Source organism: Halictus rubicundus, chromosome 1, assembly GCF_050948215.1.
Source record: "Halictus rubicundus isolate RS-2024b chromosome 1, iyHalRubi1_principal, whole genome shotgun sequence".
Taxonomy (NCBI): Eukaryota; Metazoa; Arthropoda; class Insecta; order Hymenoptera; family Halictidae; genus Halictus; species Halictus rubicundus.
In genome coordinates this window covers 2,049,903-2,073,763 of record NC_135149.1, presented here as the reverse complement: position 1 = coordinate 2,073,763, position 23,861 = coordinate 2,049,903, and the positions used below count along the sequence as shown (strand labels likewise).

General features: G+C 45.8%; 1 protein-coding gene across 5 annotated transcripts in view; it reads left to right on the top strand.

Annotated features, from left to right (window-relative positions):
* The first annotated feature begins 11,882 nt into the window (after window positions 1-11,882).
* Window positions 11,883-23,861, top strand: part of LOC143365377 (lachesin) — a 106,073-nt gene continuing 94,094 nt past the window's right edge. For 3 of the 5 annotated variants that reach the window (XR_013084539.1, XM_076805498.1, XM_076805506.1), the window contains exon 1: window positions 11,883-12,538. The gene's annotated coding sequence lies outside the window, so the exon portion shown is untranslated. Of the gene's footprint in view, window positions 12,539-12,906; window positions 13,449-17,736; window positions 17,774-23,861 lie in introns of those variants that run through there. The other 2 variants (XM_076805514.1, XM_076805526.1) reach the window with 2 other exon arrangements.

Genomic DNA, 23,861 nt, shown 5'->3' with positions numbered 1-23,861 from the left:
TCCTGTAATTAATTAATCAATTGATTGTGATAAATAAGCAGCCGGCAGCGAAGGCGGTGTCACGTAAACTCGGATATCGGCGATTCCGTGCAATTAAATATTCCATGCATCCTTTTATGGTTTAGGGAGGTCGGGGATGATCCGAGCAGCCCAGACGGATCCTTTTATCCCGACGTTCTCCTCGTATCTGGCGAGATTTTCTGACAAGGAACTGGGTTAATCACGGCGGAGCTATCTGTGGCCGTGATTTATTACTTTATCTTTGACCCCATGCAAAATAATTGCAATCGTCATGTATCGGTGGCGCGATGAGATATTTCAAATGCTTATCTGCGGCCGGGGCTTAGCCGGGGCTGTTTGTAAGGGAAAAAGGGACGCCGTGTAGTTACGTGGCGTTGGTTACCAAAGAGCCGATAAATCCTTCGGGCGTCGCGCACGCTTCGTCCAGAAACAAAACCACGCGAAATCAAAGGACAACCGGGTTCGACGGGAACCGAGGGGGGTGTAATAAAACGCAGCGGTTGTTCCGCGGCAGCACCAGTTTGTCCTCTGCGGAATAAATTCACGTTCACCTGCGACCGCCCTAATTTACCAAACCCTGATAACCTGGGGTCAATCCAAAGGGACTCCCCCTGCCTTAACCCTTTAGCATATATTAATGTAGCTTCTTTGGCGATTCGATCTCAGATCGTAGATATGTTTTGGTCCCCGTCTCATTTATCCTGTGAAGACTCGGTGGAGCTTCCTGTTAACCCAGCCTTCGTTTCATTATAATTTATTACATCCTGAGAACGCAAGCTGTAGGATCAGTTTTAATTGGTTTCGAAAGGATTGAAAGGCTCTTTAGCATATATTAACACGGATAAGCGACGGAATATGCGTCGCGGATATGCGACGTCCACTATCTTACACTTTGTTGTATAATATCATAGTATACAGTAGAATATTTAGAGATTCTATGACTTTCTTCCTGGGGGAGTAACTAGTTTCTTCCGGTCAGTTTTATCCGATTGCAGAAGGGTTGACTGCTTTCTTGTTTCAGCCCCTTAATCTTCATTAAAATAGGTTCGTTGGTAACTCGATTTTGGATCATAGTCTTCTTGCCAGCCTCAAGATTGTCCCTTTTTGGAACTCCTTATCCGTTTCATCTATTTCCTAGAGACTTGATGAAGCTTTTTGTGACTTGCCCTCCGTTTCATTCTAATTTACAAAGCCCTCTTAACGCGTGGGAGTAACTAGTTTAGGGTTGGTCTTAACTGGTTGCTGAAGAGTTAATTGCTTTCTTGCGCCAACCTCTAAATCGTAAATTGCAAACAGGTTCTTTTAAGGACGAGTGTCGGCATTTTGGCGACACCAGGCTCGCGTACGTAATTCCTAACGTTGCAAACTAGTAGTTTAATTATCTAAATAACAAGAGATGAGGATATTATTTTGAATACTTTAATAAATCCTAGTCCACGAGTACCTAAACAAAATTGTCACTTGAATCGTCGAAGCAACTCTGAATATTTCACTAAATAAAGATATAGTGGATAAAATTTCCGTTAATCTATCACAGATTTTACACTAATTTTCTAATCTCTAATTACTAATCCAAAGGAAGGAACAACTTCAATCTTAACCAATTGCTCAATTGACTGTTTCCAACCCTCGGATCTCGATAGAAAATTTATCCCCCAGAATAGAATCGGTGATTTTATCTTAGACCTCATGTATCGTGCAGCCCTGAAGATTCCGAATCCGCTGGGTATCTCTATTTGTATCAATTCCGATTTTATTAAAAAGATTCAGATAGTATTACGTGTATCGTCGCTGTGCGCAGTCGGAAAATCTGTGAGGCAGCGATATATGCCGTCGTTGTTGGCCCCGTGACAAGTAGGGCGATACATGCGCCTACTCGAGGACTGTCCCGTAAAATCGGTAAATTATCCTCAACGGTAATTAAATATTAACATCGCAGCGGCATCGGGGCGAGCGTGCGCCTCGGGTTTCGTGCGGAACGATAAAACTGCTGTGCCAGGAATATCCGAGCCCTCCAGTGTCGCAAGGAGTTAATACAATCTATATATAAAATATTATTACGATCTTCCGTGTAGTGAAGGTGGCTGCTTCCACGCAGCTTGTAGGAATTCGGGAACTTTGCGTGAGATCAGCATATTTTTACTTTTAAAGAACGGGGCTAGGACGGGGTTGCAAATAAAACAAAAGGGAGGACCGGAGGGGAACTTCTCCATATTGATCTTCTAGGAAATTGAACGTGAACGTAAGCCGGATTCACGTGCACTCATTCTCGAGTACATCGGACAGATCCTCCATTTTCCGGCCCTTTTGTCCATCGAACAGTTTTAATTTAGCAGGAAGTGCAGGGTCAATTTTAATTGGTTCCTGAAGGGTCGATGGCTTTCTTGTTCCTTTAAACGTAATATTAAAACAGTTTCTTTGGCGAGTCGATCGTAGATCAATTCAGTCATTCAATCTGTAAAGTGGAATTTTCATTTGTTCTGGCTTTCGTTTCTAATTTTTTCAATTCGAAGTACCCAAGCAACAAATCAGTATAGGTTCAATTTTAACTGGTCACAGAAGGGTTAACTGCTTTGTTGTTTCAACTTTTCCTTGCAAGTTTGAATAGGATTTTTTACTAACCTATCATTGTATTCCATTTTAATTTACCAGGAAGTATCGAACGCATATTTCAAGTTGCCGAAGGCAGTTCAATTCTCAATATTGATCTTTCAGGAAATTGAACGTGAACGTAACCTGATCCACGTGTACTCATTCTCGAGTACATCGGACAGACCCTCCGCTTTTCCGGGCCCCTTTTGCACATCGAACAGTTTTTCTATAACAATTCCTCTCCGTGTGCCTGTACAGTAGATTGGCTTTCTGAAGAATGCCGGAGTGTTCATCGAATAACCGTGACGTACGAGGCGATCAAACGTCGCGCGAAAGAGTCAGCAACACGATGAGATGGAGGGATGATGTTCCAAAGGGAAGCCTTTTAAAACGCCGCCGCTTATGCGAATTTTCTCCTCGAACTGGCACGGTCTTCGACTCGCCTTGCAATGTCTTGCCCCCTCCCCCACCCCCAGCGTTCCGTTTTATGGCTATTGCTCGACGAATACTGATCCGAGTTACAGTTTAATCGAATCTCACCCTGCCGCTCCCTTCTGTCAAAGCAGTTGTCAGCCGTCGCGAGGTCGGGGATGGCGACGCGAGTGGCAAACAGCGCCGCGATTAACAAAAAGGAGCGCGGTCGACGGCGTAATTTTGTTACATGCACCGGGAGACCTTGGACCGACTGAAAATACTATGCAAACGAACCGTCTGAACTACGGTTATGGACGAAACGCCGCGCAAAAACGCCGGTCCCCGTTTAAATGTTTTAATTATCTGGGAGTTCCGAAAATGGAATGCAAATGAAGCGTCTGCGAGCGGGAGACACCGGTGTTGCCTTGGTCATTGATCCTCTTAATATTTCCAGGCTGCAATTGTTCCGTCGGTGCTGACTTTCGGGAAGAATTCTTTTTACAATCGAAAAATTTCATTCGACAGTTTAATCACGTTGGGATACCTCGAAAGTATTCACATTCAAGGCCGTACTTCCGGTCATATAGATTAAGAAATACTCCGCATATTTTAGAGATGATTAAAACAGACACGATGAATACAAACGATCCTTTTGAACGCTCTCTAGTCTGATGGACTCTACAAGCAATTTCCTTTTTTTTGCATTTATGCCATGGGGCTTTAGAATATCAAAGTGTTGCGGCGGAATTAGAAAATTTGGTAACGCTGATAGGTATAGAGTTCATCATTCAAGTTATTCTCCGAGGCCCTAAAATAGTTAATTAATTCCAACTCCTCGTAAAAAACAACCACTCTAAAACACTCTCCCACTCTAAAATAGTACCTGCAACTGTTGCTTAACATAGCTTTCCTCGATCGTAATATCTCGAAAACTGGTTAACCAAATCACTTGAAATTTTGACACACATGTTGATCGCATGTCAGATAATACAAATTCGAACGAAGTAATTATTTGTAAAAATTCGAACGTCGTAACATTGAAAAATTTGTACACATTCTTCAAACTTCCCTTAACAAACGTGCCAAGTTCGCGTTTGTCATACCCACTGTGCTCTCTTTAAAAAATTCGCAATGATCGGCTTAATTCGAGGGGCGTTAGTCAATTTAAGAGCCCCAATTTAAGGAGGCGCTTAATATTTTTAACGACCGGAGCCCAACCGGCGATATTTGCCCGACTTTTTCGTCGGTTTTGGGGATTCGGTAATTACGATAGCAGACGGTAATCCTCGCGGCGACGCGGAACACGCACGAAGAAACTTGCGGCAACTTATTACCGAGTGACCTAAAGCCGGGAGTGGCTTAAGACAGATTTATCATTTCGGCGTGTGGTTTAATTAGAAATTCTAACAAGCTCCGATAACAAATATGTCGTATATACCGAAAGTTGTACGTACCGAAGCGCTGTTTGCCCGGGCGAAAGTAAACCGCGAGAGCTTTCGCTTAAGAGATTCGTTATTCCACCGCGCCCTCTTATTTATGAATGTTGCGAAAACAATGGCGTGATACAAGGCGAGACGGAGGAGGTAGTGGAAGAAGGAGGGGGGAGGGGGGACATTTGCATATAAATTCATACACCGTGCGCCAGGCGATAACCTAATCTAATCGACACGAGGCGCTTGAATGAAATAGAGCTCGCCAACTGGAACTCTAATTGCGCGACCGTCCATCCTGACGCCGCTCGCGAGAACGTGCTCGTTTATTTTTGTTTGTTACACACGGTCGAGCGTCAGCCGACCAAAGTGGTTATGTCGGCCGCCATTATTTTTGGTTTGCGTCGGCTAGAAACGTAAGATCATTTATATTTGTTGCGGGTTCCGCGTCCGTTGTCACCGGTGCGGCGGCTGGGTGAATCCACTCGCAAGAACCGCCCCTATCTGTACTGTTCGCAAAAATCCGCGGGCTCCTCGCGAATTAAATAAACTTCCCAACGACTCGGCCACACGCCCCATTTATTATCGGTTATTATACTTTTTCCCAGAGAGAACTCCGTGTCGACGTCTTCCTTCGCCCGACGACCAGGCGAAACTTTTCGTAGCGAAACTTACCGATGCTCGCCGGATGGACGCAGAAAGTTGTGCAATCAGAGGTTTAATTAACGCCGGCGCAAACCGTTCCGCTGATGAAAAGAGTCGCGTTTTCGATAGTGCGTCCAGGCAGAATTTTATGGAAACTCGACACGGCCAGGTTAATTACGAAATTAACGCACTGTGCGACGCGGAAATGCTCGAACGGCCACCGTGAAAATTTCGCGGGGATTTATGCTCGCGACGAATGCGAATCGACAGTACTACCGCCGAGACCTCTCGTGGTATCCAAGTATTGATGGCAACGAAAAAGTTTCCTCTCGAAAGAAATTCAGGAACCGCTGCTTCAGAATACCTGATTTCCCATCTTCATAAACTCTAAACTTGCCTTTTTAAAACGGAGGTCCTATTTCAATGTTAATGTGCTTCAACCGTCACTTTCGAACGTGATGTAATTGGTCGAATTTGTTGTACACATGTGCCGAGTAAAGTTCGTGTGAAGAACCTTTGTTCTGAATCGGTGTTGCGAAAAGCTAAATTTTCCAATACTATCTGTTTCGGTTACGGTTTGCATATCGGTCCTGTAAGCGTTAGTTTTTCGGGTTTGAAACGGTTCGAGAATTGACTCCTATTTACTTTCTGCACTAATATCTATTACAAGCTTCGATCGCTCGCCGTTCAATTCAGACATTGCAAATGATATTCCACCGATTCGATTAAATATATGATACAAATTTGCTGGGGAATATTCGTCGAATTTTCATACGACCCAGTTTATTGTATTTTTATTTTAACTGCGAAATGAAGTAGAAGTTCAACACAAGTGATCGAAACTTCTATTTATAAATTGTCTATCTTGAATGATATAGGCCACGTACGTATCCGAAAATATGTAGCTGCTTTATTTAGTTCAGCGAGTTATTAGAAATCAATAGTATGTGCAAATGTTTCCACTTTTAGAAGGATTTCGTAAATCGTGTGTGTATTCGCAGTGACCCAAAATGTCGAACCTTCATCGGAACATCGATAGAAACCATAACTAGAGCAGATATTAGGTGTTTCAGTTCTTCACAATAATTATTCGAAACGAAGGTACTTCATGGCATATTAAGAATGGAGAAATAGCTTTCTAAGTAGTTATAAATTACATTATCCTTCGTGCTCGTGTTCTAGATGGCAAAGGATTCGAAGTTACTTACTGTCTACATTGAAAGAGAAACGTTGATGCAACAGTCGTAAAACGGATTCGAGTATCTACTTTTCGTTTTCGTTCTCGTTCCGAACAGAAGCGCGATTACAAGCTATTAAAGCGGCGCTAGAATGTAGAATTAATGACCTTGAATGGGCAATCCTGTTCGATACAGCAATATCCCCCAGTTGACACCCTGCCAATCTAGGATTCCGTCCTCTTAATATCTGCGCTATCATTTTTCATTGTCTCGTTACACCCCGGAATATAAATTCCGTCGAAACTAGGTTGGTAGAACGTTTTCTCTCCGGCCCTTATCGTAGGAATCACCCTTCGAAGTATCGCGTCCGTAATTAAGAACCACCCCGCGTGCGTCCGTGACCATAATCTGTATGGGGTGTCCTTAAAGTGTGAACAATTTCACGGTAGAACGAGCGGCTCGGCAAAATGGTTTTCATTGCAAAACGAAATAAAAAAAAAAAAAGAAGAGAGGAAAAAAACGGGACGAGTAACCATCCATTCGTACAATATTTTATTAAATGCGACGGCGCTTCCCTCGCCGCTTTGTGAAATGTGAAAAATATTTAACAAAGGAAAATCGGAAATTCTCGGAATATTACGATACGCTTTATGCTTGTAAATAACGATCCTGCATAAAATTAATTTGGCTTCCTTTATACGGTGCGCGAGAGGCGATCGTCATCCGACGTTGATAGCGTTAAGTAGATTACCATCTGCGCTAGTCTACTAGTTACAAAGGCTGACAATTTCATTTGGTTCTTGTAACACTCGTCTTTCTCAATCAGCCGTAACTTATCAACGTTTCGTTCGACTCTTGGACCACATTACGGTATACGGATAGTTTCGACCCCGGCAAACATCATTATATTATTTAGTTTCTGGCAATAAACTTCCGTTTTCCATGGGCTAAAGCGATCGCGGCCGAACTGCTGATATTTACACAACGAAGCGTGCATGCTGACGAAACTAAATAACTAACAGTAATTAGTGGCTAAACAGAACAGCAATTGTTAAATCTAAGAATAGTCGAAAAGTCTATTTAAAGAAGAGGAAATGTCAATTTCATTTAAGTATCTCCTGTGTGTATGTCATTATCCCCTCGATAGAGAACGCAAATTCGTGTTAATTGGCAAATATTCTACAGTGAAAAATGAAAATCGACATTGTTCTCGGTTCGACCTAATAATTTGATTTCATTTCTGCTGATTATTCTGCCAGCCGGCAAATCAAACTTTTCCTATTCTAATTTTGCGGCTCTAGATCGAAAATCAGCAAAATGTGATTTCGGCGAGTGTTAATTAGCAAATATACTATGCACAGACAGGAACGTGAAAAATAAAAATTGACACCGCTCTTGATTCAACCTAATGATTCTCTTCCGGTTTTACTCGTACTCTAGCTCGAATATTAGCACAAAGACGCGCTAATCATGATGCTCGTTCGAATAGGAGAGGGTAGAGCGGTTCGGGAAAGAACGCAATGACGCTTCGCTCGTAATGGCAGGACAGTAAAGCACGCGGCGTAAAGTTTCGTAAATTATCGCCGAATTAATGAGGACTCGCATGCAGCGTCCGCCCCGGCGTCCCTGTTGCTGCGTCGTCGTCGAGTGTCGGCGTCACCGGTCCGTTTCGCAGCTTAATAAAATGCAACCGGCAGCCGCCCGTGACCACGTGCACCCGGTGCGCACACACGCAGCCACGTTTGCACAGTGGCGGAGGAGCGTCGGGCTACTGTCTTCTGTGTTGGTGAGAGAGGATTCCTGCAAACTGGGTGGGGCGGCACTACGCGGGGGCGCCTGCGTCGGCCGAGATATCCAGGAGCGTGTCTCCAGGGTTATCCTTAAAATATCCGAGCTATCGTATTACCACGAAATTCGAATCGCGCCGGCTTATCATTAATCACGAACCACCGGCTCCCATCGGCCACGGGGCAAGCCGACACGCTCTCCTGATGCCGTTTTATAGGGGATGGACCCTCGCTGGTCCTCTTTGATTTCGACCAGCCTCAGCACCACTATCGCACACGACTCCATAATGATATGTACGAAATATTGACCGTAGTCAATTGATCGTTTCCAAGATATGAATAATTAATGTCACAGACTTTGTTATATTGATCAGAGACTGGAACATTTCATTAGTCGTGTGTCGTTTTTCCACCCTGCAAAGGTGAATTTTTGGTACATTGCATTCCGGTAACATACGCGAGATAGTGACAGCTTCTCTTAGCAGTATCTTCTTCTATTGTTCTTCCCTGTTCCCCAATTCCTACACTTTCATTAGATAGAAGGTATCTCCATGATCCTTTTATGTTCCCAGTCCTGGAAGTCTTCTCTTTTAGTATTGCATTCGGATGTAGAACAAATATACTTTTAAGCAACTCTTTCCTGTAGAGTTGTTTGAGACATTCAACCGTCCGTTGGGCTTATGGTTGTGTGTACAAGTGAAGTTACATTAGATGGACAAAATCTACCTTTTGTAAATTTATCCATCAGATTACGAACTTCACAGGTAGAACATGGTCTGGCAATTTCTACTAGCTTCCACAGTTACACGACACATTCTCCTTCAATTGTCACCGCGACACTATGCATTGTAGCATTCACGCTAAACTGTCATGACGAGAACATGAAGATGACAAAGGATTCAAAGAAATGTACGCACTGTACCTAGACATCGTTAGCAAAACGATTGTTCGGATAATAGAAGGGAGACTCCACTGCATGATCAACAAAATTGGAATTATATCGTAGGGCAAGGAGTTGAAATCGAAGAAGGGTAGTTGGAGTCCATCCCTTGTTAGAGTCGGTACCAGCGACCGGCCAGCCTGTCGTGCTCGACTTTCTCCCCGCTCACCTTTGACCGCCCCCGCACGCTCTCACCACCCATACCCCCTACCCTCGATTGCTACACTCCAGCCAGAACCACCGATTCACGGCGCGCCGGTGAAAGAGAGAGCCCCGGGAGTGATAAATCTACGGCCGATGAACGAAGTGCTTGGCCCCGTGCGCGTTCACTCGATCGGTTTTTATCCTGTACGCGGGGGGCAAAGGGATGTCCGAGTGAGAAACCGAGTGCGGAACCTAAAGTGCGATTTCCTATACGGGATTTACTATGCGTCCGGTTACACGCGGCCGGGCGCAGCGGAGACTAATTAATCGCAGTAGATGGTAAAAGAATTTCCTCGTTTTGGTCTGTTCCGACCTTTTCGACTGGTAAACAGCAATATTATAAACACTTCCATTTTAAGCTTGATTAAAGTGTCATTAGTGTACTGTGCTAGTTCAACGCGGGCAAATTTGAATGAGTAGAAACTTGGGGACCAGCAAGCTGCAGGCGTAGGAAGTTGGGGGCTTAGAAACTTGAGGGCGCAGGGACTTGGGGGAGTAGGAACTTGGGGGTGTAAACACTTGAGGGCCCAGCGACTTGGGGGTGTAGAATATAGGGGCGTAGGAACTTGGAGGCATAGGAACTTGGGGGCGTAGGAACTTGGGGGCCCAGCGATTTGGGGGAGTAGGAACTTGGGGGTGTAGAACTTAGGGGCGTAGGAACTTGGAGGCATAGGAACTTGGGGGCGTAGGAACTTGGGGTGTAGGAACTTCAGAGCGCAGGGACTTGGGGGTGTAGAACTTAGGGGCGTAGGAACTTGGAGGCATAGGAACTTGGGGGCGTAGGAACTTGGGGTGTAGGAACTTGAGAGCGCAGGGACTTGGGGGACTAGGAACTTGGGGGTGTAGAACATAGTGGCGTAGGAACTTGGGGGTGTAGAAACTTGAGGGCCCAGCAACTTGGGGGAGTAGGAACTTGGGGGTGTAGAAACTTGAGAGCCCAGCGACTTGGAGGTGTAGAACTTAGGGGCGTAGGAACTTGGAGGCGTAGGAACTTGGAGGCATAGGAACTTGGGGGCGTAGGAACTTGGGGTGTAGGAACTTGAGAGCGCAGGGACTTGGGGGACTAGGAACTTAAGGGTGTAGAACATAGTGGCGTAGGAACTTGGGGGTGTAGAAACTTGAGGGCCCAGCGACTTGGGGGCGTAGGAACTTGGAGGCATAGGAACTTAGGGGTGTAGAAGTTAGGTGTGTAGAACTTAGGTGCGTAGGAACTTGGGGGCATGCAAATTTGATAGTGTAGAAACCTGGGGGCGTGCAAAATTGAACGCGTGCAACCTTGGATTCGTGCAAATTCGGAAGCGTGCGACTGCGGAGGTATCTCGAACAGGATATCCCACCTTTGGTGAAAAATACGAGGGGTGTGTACCGGCGAGTTAGGGGTTGGGGCTCGCCCGCTAAGGACGTGAAACACGGCCCGGTAATTTGGAGAAAATTTAAAGCGCACCGCCGGGGTAATTGCATAGGCGTCTCCTTGTCGAGCTAGCCGTCGCTTCCCCCAGCGTTCTAACCCGGAGTTTGTTTTTCATGTCGGGGTCCTAGGGCTGAAAGGGTTTCTAATTAAACGATACGAGCCATCGCCGACGCCGTTGCTGCCTTTGATAAAGCGGGCGTTGAGCAGCGTTACCGCGGGGGAGGAATAACCGTGGAATAACGGTGACAAATGGAGAAAACCGGGTACAAATACGAGCGATCGGGGTCGGCTCTTGCTCTCCTCGGTGTTACGAGAACTTATTACTATCGGGATCCGCAGCTACTTATCCCGCCCGACGTATTATCCTTCTGGCTTGGTGTCACGGCCGCAAGAAAGAACGGGGTGGCGAGCGAGCAGGATAAATCCTGGCGGAAAGCGAGGATAAATCGCGGATGTCCACTAAGAGCTCGCCGCTAGGTGTTCGTCTGGGGGTCTCCATTTTTAAAGAGTGTGGCTGGCCGTGGTCGCAGCACCATTGCAAACGGGCCCGGTACGATTTTCGAACTGGCTCTCGATGGTTTATTCACTCGGCGCGAAGCGGACGTTCCATAATTTCCAGCATCGAATGCGTACGGCGACCCGTAATAAACGACAAAAAGAAAATAGAAATACCTCCACGGCCGACGGAGGGGCAGGGAAGAAGGGAACGCTGGCGACGCTCGGCGAGAAGCGTCAGAGAAACGGAGAGCAAACGAGAGAGAAGAGAGAGGCCGACGTCGTGTGTACCAGTCCGTTTCGAACGACACGATGTGTTTCCCCATGCTTTTTGTTTTAATTTCGTAGAGGCCACCGGCTCTCCCGACCTCTCTCCTTCTCTCTCTCTCTCTCTCTCTCTCTCTCTCTCTCTCTCCCTCTCTCTCCCTCTCTCTCTCTGCGTGTCCCCTCTCGCTTCCCTCTCTCATGGGAGCCCCGCGGAATGTACCACGGTGGTTTTCAGCACTGTGGATGCTGCTAGGTATATGTCCTCTCTCCTCTTTTCCATCCCCCCACCAAGTTCCTCATTCCTCTTACCATCGCCAACCCTCTCCCGCTCTCCTCCCTACCCCACCACGCTCTCCGTCTCTCTCTGTCACTCGCTCTCTGTCTTTCTCATCGTTTCCCTCCACCGTGTTCTCCCTTCTCTTCGGACGCTTTCGCTGCCACCCCTACGACTCGGCAAAGGGCTGAACCGGCCAGTGCAATTCACGACGAGTTCGACGTCGAATCTATGCGACTCGCGCGTCCCGTTCGTTCACCGATTTTTCTCACGCGGTTTGTGACACTTTCGCGCGTTTGCCCGTGACACTATATATATATTTTTTTTTTCTCTCTCTCGTTCACGGTTGTATTTCTGACAACGGCGACCAGTGACCATCATGTAGGGATTATTCTCGGAGGAAAGTTTTGCCGTGGATTCGATCGTGTGCGTCCGATCGATCTATCGCGACGCTCGTATACGCGCGGCACGGCCTCGTTACGTCTCCCGCCCTCGAGGATATTCGTCCCGTCCTCGGTTAATTATACGTGCAGTCGCAGTTTAATGATCTCTCGAACGTCATTAGACAAAGTGGCCGCGTGGCGTTCGCTCCGGGCGTGAAGTTTCCAGAGAGAGAGAGAGAGAGAGAGAGAGAGAGAGAGAGAGAGAGAGAGAGTGAGAGAGAGAGGAAGAGAGAGTGGGAGAGGGAAAGGGAGGGACATAGAGAGAGAAGGAGAGAGAACAGCTGGGAAATGATGCGTCTCGGACGTCTCGGGCGCATCTTCGAGGATCGTTAAACCCGAGGCGACAACTTATCGGCGGGATGTCAACATCCTGCCTGTCTGATGTCCGTGACGACGATCTAGCAATCCATCGGCGCCGCGGAATGCCGCGACGACACGTAAGTCGTTCTTGATCTTCGATCTCTTTTATTCCACCCGCCTATCCGTCCTTCCACGAACAGGTTTTTGCACTCTCTCTACGGCGATTTCGCACGGTCAAAAAGTCGCGAATAGCCACGGCGATGAAACTCGGCGGAAACTCGCGACTGTCACGGCTCGAAAAGCGGAGAAATAGCTTCCGAACGAGTCAATAGCGCCGCGGAAACGTCGAAGAATTTATGACTCGGATAACCTCGTGATTCGTTGAATATATTTCACCACCTACTCGCTCTCCCTCTCCCTCTGTCTCTCTCTCTCTCTCTCTCTCTCCTCCCCTTTTTCCTATTCTTTCTCTCTTTTTCTCACTCTCTCTCTATCTCTCTCACAGTGGCTTCTCTTCCTTTTGTGGTCTGGTTTTTTACGGCCCGCCGGCTCATTCGGTATGCATTCAATACACGCGTTTTTTCCCCGCCAGTGCTGCTTCTCTCGTATTGTACGGTGTCTGTCTGTGTAACGACGTCCGTATCTACTTGAATTCTCTTGAAGCGTCAGACGTTTTTCGCGTGAAAGGGAATGGTCCGAGAGAACCGCGATCTTTCTCCCTTTTACCCGCCGTTCTCTAACTCCCTCAGTCCCTGTCCCTCTCGCTCTCTCGCTCTCCCTCTCTCTCTCTCGCCTCTCTTTGGGAGCGGGAAGCGTCACTCGGGCTAACTGAACGCAATTCCCTGTATACGCTCCGCGCGGCCCGACGTAACCGCGTTTGACGCAACGCTACACGCACAGGCGGCTCGCTTTAATCCCAGAACCTAACCCAAACCTAACGGAAAACCTGGCACGAGCCAGGGCCAAAGAGACAGAGAGCGGATCCAACAGGAATTTTCACGAAGGCCCGGTTATCTCGAGCAATCAGTCGCCGGATTAACGAAGGAGGTAATTTTGCCCGGCAATTCCCCTGGCCACCAGCTCCCAGTGAATCCCCCCAAAGATCACCGGCCCCGGAATCGTTCTATGAAATCAGAGATCGCAAAACGGCAGAAAACCTGGCAGAGATTTGGACGCGTGCAAATTTGAATACGTAGAAACTTGGGGGCGTGTTCAGTTGAAGGCATAGAAACTGGTGGCGTGCAAAGTTGAAGGCGTAGAAACTTGGGGGGTGTAAAGTTGAAGGCATAGAAACTTGGGGGCGTGTAAAGTTGAAGGCGCAGAAAATTGAGGATGTGCAAAGTTGAAGGCTTAGAAACTTGGGGGGTGTATAATAGAACGCATAGAACCGGGGGTGTATAATTGAACGCATAGAAACTTGGGGGTGTATAATTGAACGCATAGAACTTGGGGGGGGGTGTATAATTGAACGCATAGAAACTTGGGGGGTGTATAATTGAACGCATAGAAACTTAGGGGTGTGTAAAGTTGAAGGCATAGGTACTTGGGGGCGAGTTAAGTTGAAGGTGTAGAAACTGCGGGCGTGCAAAGTTGAAGGCGTAGAAACTTGGGGGTGTAAAGTTAAAGGCATAGAAACTTGAGGGGTGTGTAAAGTTGATGGCATAGAAACTTGGGGGTGTGTAAAGTTGAAGGCATAGAAACTTGGAGGGATGTAAAGTTGAAGGCGTAAGAACTTGCGGGTGTGTAAAGTTGAAGGCATAGAAACTTGGGGGCGTGTAAAGTTGAAGACGTAGAAACTTGGGGGTGTAAAGTTGAAGGCATAGAACTTGGGGGCGTGCAAAGTTGAAGGTGTAGAAACTTGGGGGCGTAAAGTTAAAGGCATAGAAACTTGGGGTGTGTAAAGTTGATGGCATAGAAACTTGGGGGTGTAAAGTTGAAGGCATAGAAACTTGGGGGTGTGTAAAGTTGATGGCATAGAAACTTGGGGGGTGTGAAGTTGAAGGCGTATAAACTTGGGGCCCTATAAAGTTGAAGGCGTAAAAACTTGCGGTTGTGTAAAGTTGAAGGCATAGAAACTTGGGGGCGTGTAAAGTTGAAGGCGTAGAAAGTTGGGGGCGTGTAAAGTTGAAGGCGTAGAAATTTGGGAACGTCAAAGAGAAGGGCGTAGAATCTTGCGGACATGCAGAGTTGAACGCATAGACGAGTCGTGGGCCGCCGCGAGTTCATTTCGCGCGCGAATCGCGGCCGCGTGGCGTGCGGGCGGAAAATCTTGGTGACGCGTCGCGCTGAATAGCACGGCGCTGTTCGAAACAAAAAACAGCCGGTGGAAAACGGGGAAGAGAGACTCGTTAATCCTGTTTTTTCGTGCACGATAATGGTAACTCGCGCTGCGGAACTTTCTTGTCCCGTCGTTAGCCACTCCCGGACCGTCGCCGCGTGAAAAGCCAGCCTCTTCTCTTCGCGCGCGCTTCTCTTACTCTTCTCTGGAAAGCAGGGGAAGAATCTTGACGTCCGGCCGAGCAATTAAACCGCGATAATTGCGGTGATTACAAACCGATAAATCCCCGACGGCATTTGCTCGGCGACTTTCGTTCGCCGCGTTAATTTCACCGGTATCGGGGTGCGGCTCGCCCGCAAACGATTATTTTAATTGGCCTGCGCTGTTTCACCATGTTTCCTCGATAATTGTTCAATAATAAAATCATACGGTGGCGGGAACGGAAGCGTTCTGTGCACCTGGGAAGGGGAATTAAGTTATCATGGTACACAAGCGAATCACACGGAAATTTATCCGAGACCGAAACTGATCCCGCTCCGAACCGAGAAAACCCATCTTTGCGGCCGCGAAATTCGGGCAAGCTCCCGTGATTCGCGTACTTAATCGCGAATACTGTTGTCTGCCGGCTTGTAACGTTTCGGATTTTACATTAGTAAAAAGTAGTGATAGGTAACCGAAACAAACAAGTGCACCAGTGTTTGTAAATAGTTTGTTCGTTCGGTGGAAATCCTTGTGAAAATTGCGGAGAATCTTCCTCGGAGAAACAGGGAGTATTTCTTATCCTTCCGGTATTCTTCGGGAAATTGTCACAGTAATATTTTGCTCGAGACTGAAACTGAACCTGTTTCAAACCGAGGAAGCTCGTCTTTGCGGCTACAAAATTCGTGCGAGCTTCGTGATTCGCGTATTTGATCGCGGAGAGCGGATACTGTTGCCTGTTGGTTTATACGATACGGATTTTACATTGGAATTAGTGAGAGGTAACCGAAATAAACAAGTGCATCTGTGTTTGTAAATATTTGCCCTTCTGGTAGAAATTTTTTGAAAAATAGAAAATATCATTGTTTTAGACAGAGGGTGTGATTTTTAATATTTTTGACAGTGTTCAGGAAATTGTTACAGTAACATTTTGTGAATTGTATTGATTCACAGTTACCACACAATTCAGAAAGAAAATTGACGTGTAAGTAAATTATAGTGCTAGTGAAATGTTGACTATGAATTCGTGAATATATTTTCATAACAGATACTATTATTAAAAGATAACGGCTATGAAATATAAAACAGTGGAAACTAAAACTTTGTTATCGGGCCAAATTAAATGAGCATAAATATTTGAACGGAACGAACGCGAGCGGGGACAATTTTTATGAAGTAAAAATGTGCCATAGTACAGCCATTTTTCACTGGAAAAATGTTTAATCAAACATTGGAATCACTGTATTCGATCAAGAAGAGCAGTGTTTCACCTGTATTATTGAACTTCACAGAGTGTATTGTTAAATATTGTATAAAAATATTACAAGTGCAGTATCGATCACAGTGCTATTTTTTCTTTTACAATTTCCGTCCGGTGTTCTAACAATGTCATTCGGTATTTTTTCCCCTCGTTCATATTACCTTAAACAATTTATCAGTACTGTAATATACTGGGTGTCTCAGGACGGGTGGTACAAGTGTGCATGGGGTGATTCTATTTGCAAAAATAAATAGGTGACATTTTTTCATTTCATTCCGAGTTTGGTTACGCGTTCTATTGAATGAGAATCGGTTGGCACGTCTGATCATGGCCAACCGATTCTACTGACTGCAGTTTCTGGGGCGTGCGAAGCTGACAAATTTTCAAATTTGTTTTTCTCGAGAACGAAGTGTGAACCGAAAAACTGTTTTTTATTTATTTCTACGTTTTTTTTACTTGTCCCATGCCCTCTGGTACCTCATTCCGATACACCCTGTATAATAGATTATGGATTTCATGTGGCATTTTTGATCTCCTAAAATTCGCTCTGGTAAAGTCTGTAAGAAAACTTTCCTGCAATTCTCTCTTAACAGGGGACAAAATATTTTCTTCAATTGCAGTTTCTATAAAATCATTACCAAACATCCAAATTTGATTGAAGACGCGAGGTCTGGTTCGAATTAAAGCCCACCTGGAATTAACCAAATGCTTGAGGAAGGTGTGCCCGGAATCAGTCGCGAGTCTCCGTACTTTTCTGCATCTCCTCGCTGAATCAGCCCTCTAGCCCTCCTCTCTCGGTAAGTCTCGCGAAGACTAGTTTGTAAACATGTAATTAAATGCTGGTGCTCCGATGGAACGCGTGAAACGTAGTTCCCGTTAATGAGCGTTGGGAAAATTCCGCGGAGGATTAGGAAACGAGATTTTCGAGGATCGAAATTAGTTTCCAATGGAACAAGCCATTGAATTCTTCTCTCTCTCTCTCTCTCTCTCTCTCTCTCTCTCTCTCTCTCGTTGACGGCCACTGCGCCAACTACCCCTCTCTCATTCTCTCTCTCCGCCTCTTTCTCTCCGCTCTTTTTTTCCTCGGTCTCTTCACCGCGTCACGCGGTAAATATCGTTTCCCTCGAACGGTGGAAAGTTTGCTTGATTTACGTTCTATCGTTTAACTTCGGTAAAGGTCCATTCGCGGAGGATTTCATTGCTGTTAACACCGTGCTCCGCGTTTGTCGTTGACACGGGACCAGTGTACGCTTTGTCGGAGGGAGACAGATCGAATGTCCCCGTTGATTGCTTTCTTCTCTGGTCCCCAACGTTCTCTCTTCCTCCCTTCCTACCCCTCTCTCTCTCTCTCTCTCTCTCTCTGTATGTGTGTCTCTCGCTTTCTTCTCTCTTCGATGATCGATAACCGCCGTCGATGGTGATGAACGAGAGACCGTCGCCGGTTGTCTACGTGCCTCCGTGTATACGTGCACACCTGTACCATCTTTCTGTATTGTATACAGCGAGGTCGTTAGAAGAAGGATTCAATACTTACGTGTTACGGCGGCTCGCCGGTAAACTGGATAAAAAGGTGTGCACAAGCCGCCGACGGGGGAAGCGAGGAACTGTCGTGCGATCGCGGTGAACATGAAACTGGTATTTTCTTTTTCTCTTTCTCTCTCACTCTCTCTCTCTCTCTCTGTCCCTCTCTCTGTACCGGTGGCGAAGTGTGTTTAGAAATGGAAGGAGGACATGGTGAATACCTTTTGTGGACCGCCGCAAAGAGGAGCAAGTACATCATTTGCGCCCGCCAACACCGAAAATGTTTTCTAAATTCGACGGGCTCGACGCGCTTTCTTTCTCCTACCTCTTGACCCGTGTGTTCTATTTATCCTACAAGTATCAAATTCTACCCCCCCCCCTCCCCGTGCAATTCCGTTCGTTCTGGTTGTCTGTCGTACTCTTTCGATCCCTCTTTTTTTTCGCCGATGCTCTACGTATTTCTATCCGATCACCGACACACGCAGCCTCGGCGAACCCGACCTGATTGCCATTTCGACTCGTTGACTTCGAATCGGCACTGGTTCCAGCTAATTCCCAGGCATACACATACAGGGCCCCGGCTACCCCAGAAAGCGCGCGTCCGCCGCGAAAATGCAACATTCACGCAACGCGTTGCCGCGCTGCACATCGTTCGAAATGATCGATTTGAATTCGGGATGGGCAAGATCGCGGTTGTAAATGGCAAACATTAGTCCCTTCCATGGACTGGCCCGGAATACCCGCAATCGAATTTAGGAGCTATCAGCTTTGACTACGGACCAATTGAACGTTAAGGTCTGTTTATTAGTCGTTTGGCGAGAAACGTTTCCGTGCTTTAATTTGGATAAGAAATAAGCAGAAAAAAATATTGTTGTCTGACGTTTCGTTTTCGAGAAATTGTCTGACCATGGCCCACCGATTCTACTTCTGCCGAGCAGCAACGCGCGTGGACCTGGCGAATTTTCAAAGTCGATTGTCTCGAAACTAAATTATATTTTTCTTTAGAACAATTTCTATATTTTCAAGTTTCTTCATCCGGTAGAACCATTCGCTATCCAACTGTACCAACAGATCGAAATCATTCTGCGTGTCAAAGTCTTAGGCACTGACAAACGAAAGAGGAATATATCTGAATCTTTTTCGTCGTCTAAAGTGTACAGTATAATATTCAGAATTTTCGAAATAATTCGCTTAATAAAACACTTTAACTAATGAAGGCAAGTCCGTCGAACGTGTTAGATCATTTGTCTACAACTATGGGATTTAGAAACACCATCCTGATGTCCTCGGTATGTTAACATTCTAGCTCTAATTTTTGCCCTTTTTCGCCGCCGGAAGCAAATTACTCCGATTAAGCAAAAATTTCACTGGCCGGGGCGGTTAATGGATTATTTCCCAGCATGAGGACTTTTCACACGCCTAGATCGATCATTTCACCACTGGCCGTTTCGCGAAAGAGTGGCGGGCGTGAAGTCAGAGCGCATTCAGGGTCCGGTAATTTCGAAACGGAATAATTGAGCGGAAAATAATTGAAGTCCGCGCGCGCTAGTGCAGCCCGACAGCGTCCTGTCGCAATAACATAACCGTGCACGAATAAATATTGGTCCATTAGCGAGTTTTATCGCGGCCCGGGGGCGTGGAACCGTTTCCGGCCGTGCTTCATCGAGAATTGAAAATACACTAAACAATTTATCGTAGCTCGCCGGGGTCCGAGAGCCGGGGTCGGATCCGATACACGTTGTCCGCGGTTAATGAGATAAAATTACAGGTTGCGGCTGGGGTGTCGTTCCGTTTAAACAACGCTCGCAGAAACAAAGGCGGAGGAAACGTCGTCCGTCCTCGGCCATTTTTAATAAAGACTCGCCTTCCTCGGTTTTTCGCGCGGCAGCGTTTCTCTCGCCGAAGGAATATCAACAGCGTAACGTTCTCGAAACAGTTTCCCGTGAAAATCAGGATAGGTGGTCTCGGATTTCGGCATTTCCCTTCCCCGCTCTCCTCTTCACGCCTTTCTTCTACCCTTTTGTGCTGAGCTACTTTTTCCCCCTCGCCGCGCTGGCGATAGGTATTTCTTTCGCCCGGAGACAAAACGTTGCTCGAGCCTTTATTATTCCAAGGTTCCCGGGCCATTTAATAACCGCACAACGCGCGCGCATCCGTCGCTTAATACCTCCGCGGAATACTTTCTCGAGAAGCGACGCGACGTCTTTAGAATTATTCCTCCGGAGCTTTATATTCCGGGCGGATCGCGACAAACGCGGGCGACTTCTCATGGCAACCACCGTCGGATTTGACTCTAGGGCGTTTTATTAACTCTTCGGGGACGCTCTTTCTCTTCGGGAAACCTGATCAGAAATCGTTTTATGGATTCTTTTCGCAACGGTTCCTCTGATCGTATCTTTCCTTTGAGCGGCCGGAAACCCATAAGGATGAGGAACACGGGGTTCGTGGCACTGGCGAAAGCACATAGAACCGGTCCGCAAAGTTTCCCAACCCCCGGACCACCAACGGGACGCGTTTGTCTCATAAAGTTGCAAGAATCACCCGCGGGAACACCCTAATTGCGTAGATTGCTGTCCCACTGGTTTTAAATTCTACAGCCCTTATATTAATTCGGGAAATTCCCTCCCGAAGAAGGGAAGAAGGGAAGACCTCGTTCAATATTAATATCGAGTCGCATGAGAGTTATTCACTTCTGTTGCACTGAAATAAAATACTATTGTTCTGTCATCGATTTGTTCGATCTTCATTAAAAATGTAGAAGCTAGGAACAATATAAATTTTTTTCCTCTTCGAGGCAATTGTACAAAGTTTCACTCATTGCAGAAACGAATAAAATCACGAGACAAGGGTTTGATCAAATATTTTAAAGCACAGTTGTATATTCGTGGATTTATTTTTGCACTCCTCTCGTAGAAATGTAAAATTAAATTGGCCAGGAATGACTAATTGGTGATCGAACGAGCGAGTACACGAGTGGTTTCGTCGATCGTGGGAAAGTTCGACCGTAAATCGTTACAATCAAGTATAGAACTAGAAGGATCCGAAAGACATCAAACAAATCAATTTGGAAAGTTATAAATTTGTTACGATCGAGTCATAAAGAACACAGAGTGTGCGGCTACAGAAATCTTTGGCCGGGGCGAGATCGTCTACCATTCGTCCGATTCCCACGAAGAAATACCCGAGGAGGGTTCAATCAATTCTCGCGCGACCGTCGAATGCGAAAAATTTCTCCGTCGGGGGTGGTGTGTGCACGCGCCCCAGAATTATGCACATACGTAATACGGGATCGATATCCGGCCAGTATAATGTGTACCCGCTGGATTTGAATGAATACGAAAGAAGGACAGCGGAGATTTTTAATCAGCCGATTTCCTATACCCGACGTTGCACGGTCTCGACGTCTGTTGAACAGACTATCGCGATACTGCCCAGTTTAATACTAATACTCTGCTCCAGATAATTGCGGGACGCGTACGCTACGGTAAAAGCATAACTCAATTCTGTGCTATTCGATGAACACGGTTCTAAATTGATTTTATGCGTAGAATGCATAATTGTGGATTTTATTGTGGCGCTTTGTCTAATTTATCTTCTCCGTTTTGGCTCTGAAATTGTATTACGAACATTTTTTTAACGGGAGGTCTTTTTCCTCCGACAACTTTTCGATGTCTTCACTTCTAACTGAAGTCACGTACTGTCGTTCTCATAGGCATTTTGGTTCATAGTTCGCACTCGATCTAAGACCCATCGCTCACGTACGACACGCGCACTCTTCCAATCGCAGGAATCTGAAATCGCGCATCGTTCACACCTCTTTGCCCTTTTTAACGAAGAGGGAATCTTTCAAAGACACCTACAGCTCTAGAGGGATGTCTACCATTCACGATGGCTCCGTCATTCCGAACCTGACTGACAAAGGCAGTCGCCTCTCGGACAAGCAATTTGTTTCAAAACGATAATAGTTAGAAATTAGAGTATCTCTTTTTCCTGAATACATCTAAATAAAATACCTGGAACAGTAAACAAATAATTTAGACATTCTCAGAGCTTCTTATGGCTGACGTCACCTGTTCAATCTTGTCACGAATGCATAAAGATCCGCAATTAATAAACTTTGTCTTCATATTTTTTTTTTTATGAAATAACCCGTCCTGATTTTGCACGACATTATGGACACTCGTGTGGCTGGCGACACAACAGATTATTTCATATTTTGTAATCTTTTAATAGCAATTTCAATCGTGAACCTACAGCTCACTCCCAGTCACGTAGTCTAACAGTTTGCTTAGCGTTATTATATAAAACATGATCGTTAAGCTTCCTGTTTGTACGATTACAGAAAATCCTATTACTAGGCTTCCGGTAGAGTTAAGAAGTAGACTATCCGCTGAAACTTTCAACCGTTACTTTGATCAAATTAATAACTCAACTGGGAAGCTTTCCTTGTGAGACCTAACCCAGAATATCTTGTCTCAATCCCATCGGAGAGCTCCCTAGGCTCAGGTATCCCCTAACATCATCGACGTTTCGAATTTCTGTATCTCTCTCGGTCAGGATCGGTGTGTATAACGGAAGTTTCGGATAAAGGGCGATTTTCGTCGAAACGTCTTCGGACCGGTCAAGTGGCCAAATGGGACGCGGCATCGAACGACGACGATTGACCCGATAATTGATACGGAGCCATAGGTTAAATCGATGCTGAGGATTATCGGCACTTTAATCGGCACCGTCGATGGTGCAATTTCGTGTTCCACCGGGCCCGCAGATTTCGGGGGATGGCTCCGCCGCGGCACGAGAAAAGGGGGTGGATAGAGAAGCCTGTACACCAGTCTGGTGAACTTAATTACCAAATACGGATGCCAAATCCAGGCCAAACCGTTCCCATCCTGTTCGCGTTCCGAACGATACGTGTTTACGCGAGAAGAAGGACGCACAACGGGGGTGGAGGACCTCCATTATTCAGGAAACGACTCCTCGGGAGCTTCTTTTACATAATGCGGACTCCCTTCTTGCGGTATTAAGTTTTTCGTGGTCCCTCCACTGGATCCCCTCTCTCTCTCTCTCTCTCTCTCTCGACAGGAATGATGCTCCTTTTCAATGAGCCCCGACTAGCTGGGATACGAACAGGGGTCGTCGGGTTCACATCCGATAAACCCGATAAATTCCGGCCGGCGAGTGTCCTCTCCCGAATGCCAATTAGTATTCATAAAGTCGGGCCACCCTTCATCCTCCGCTCTTGATCTTAAATCCTTAATCTACCATATTTCCTGTCGATGCGTGACAACCCATGGTACCCGTGACTTCGCGATTAAGATTCAAGCGACACGCGATCCTGTCCCGCCGCTGGCGAATAGCCCGTTTTCTGCAGAAAAGTGCATAAATGTTATTGCATTTGCACGGAATACCCGCGATTAATATTTTCACGGAATTTTTATGGATGGGCAATTTAATTTTGCCCGTTCGACAGCTGTTGTGGCTTTGCGGTTCACTTGCAATAAAGAGAACATACAAATTGTGAAAAATGGTACGATTTTATTGGCACATTATTGAACACATTTAAATGATCAAAAGAAGGAATACATTTTCATTAAGCCCTTATATTAATTCGGGAAATTCCCTCCGGAAGAAGGGAAGACCTCGTTCAATATTAATATCGAGTCGCATGAGAGTTATTCACTTCTGTTGCACTGAAATAAAATACTATTGTTCTGTCACCGATTTGTTCGATCTTCATTAAAAATGTAGAAGCTAGGAACAATATAAATTTTTTTCCTCTTCGAGGCAATTGTACAAAGTTTCACTCATTGCAGAAGCGAATAAAATCACGAGACAAGGGTTTGATCAAATATTTTAAAGCACAGTTGTATATTCGTGCATTTATTTTTGCACTCCTCTCGTGGCAAACTTACGATAGACCGCGGTAGAAATGTAAAATTAAATTGGCCCCAGGAATGGCTAATTGGTGAAATGTTTGTTTAATTCCAGTGGGAATGTTGAAGCAACATTAAACAATTAAATTATATATATATATTTTCATTCATCTTCTGTTCCCCAAAATGTTCTGGGGCACAAAATACAAATACAAGAATGTGAGATGCGGTATGCAATCATACTAGTTACAAATACAAAAAAGAATAATAGAAAATTGTAAGGGATACAATACGAGAATCTTCGTCACGAGTCTGACTCTATTGTAGGA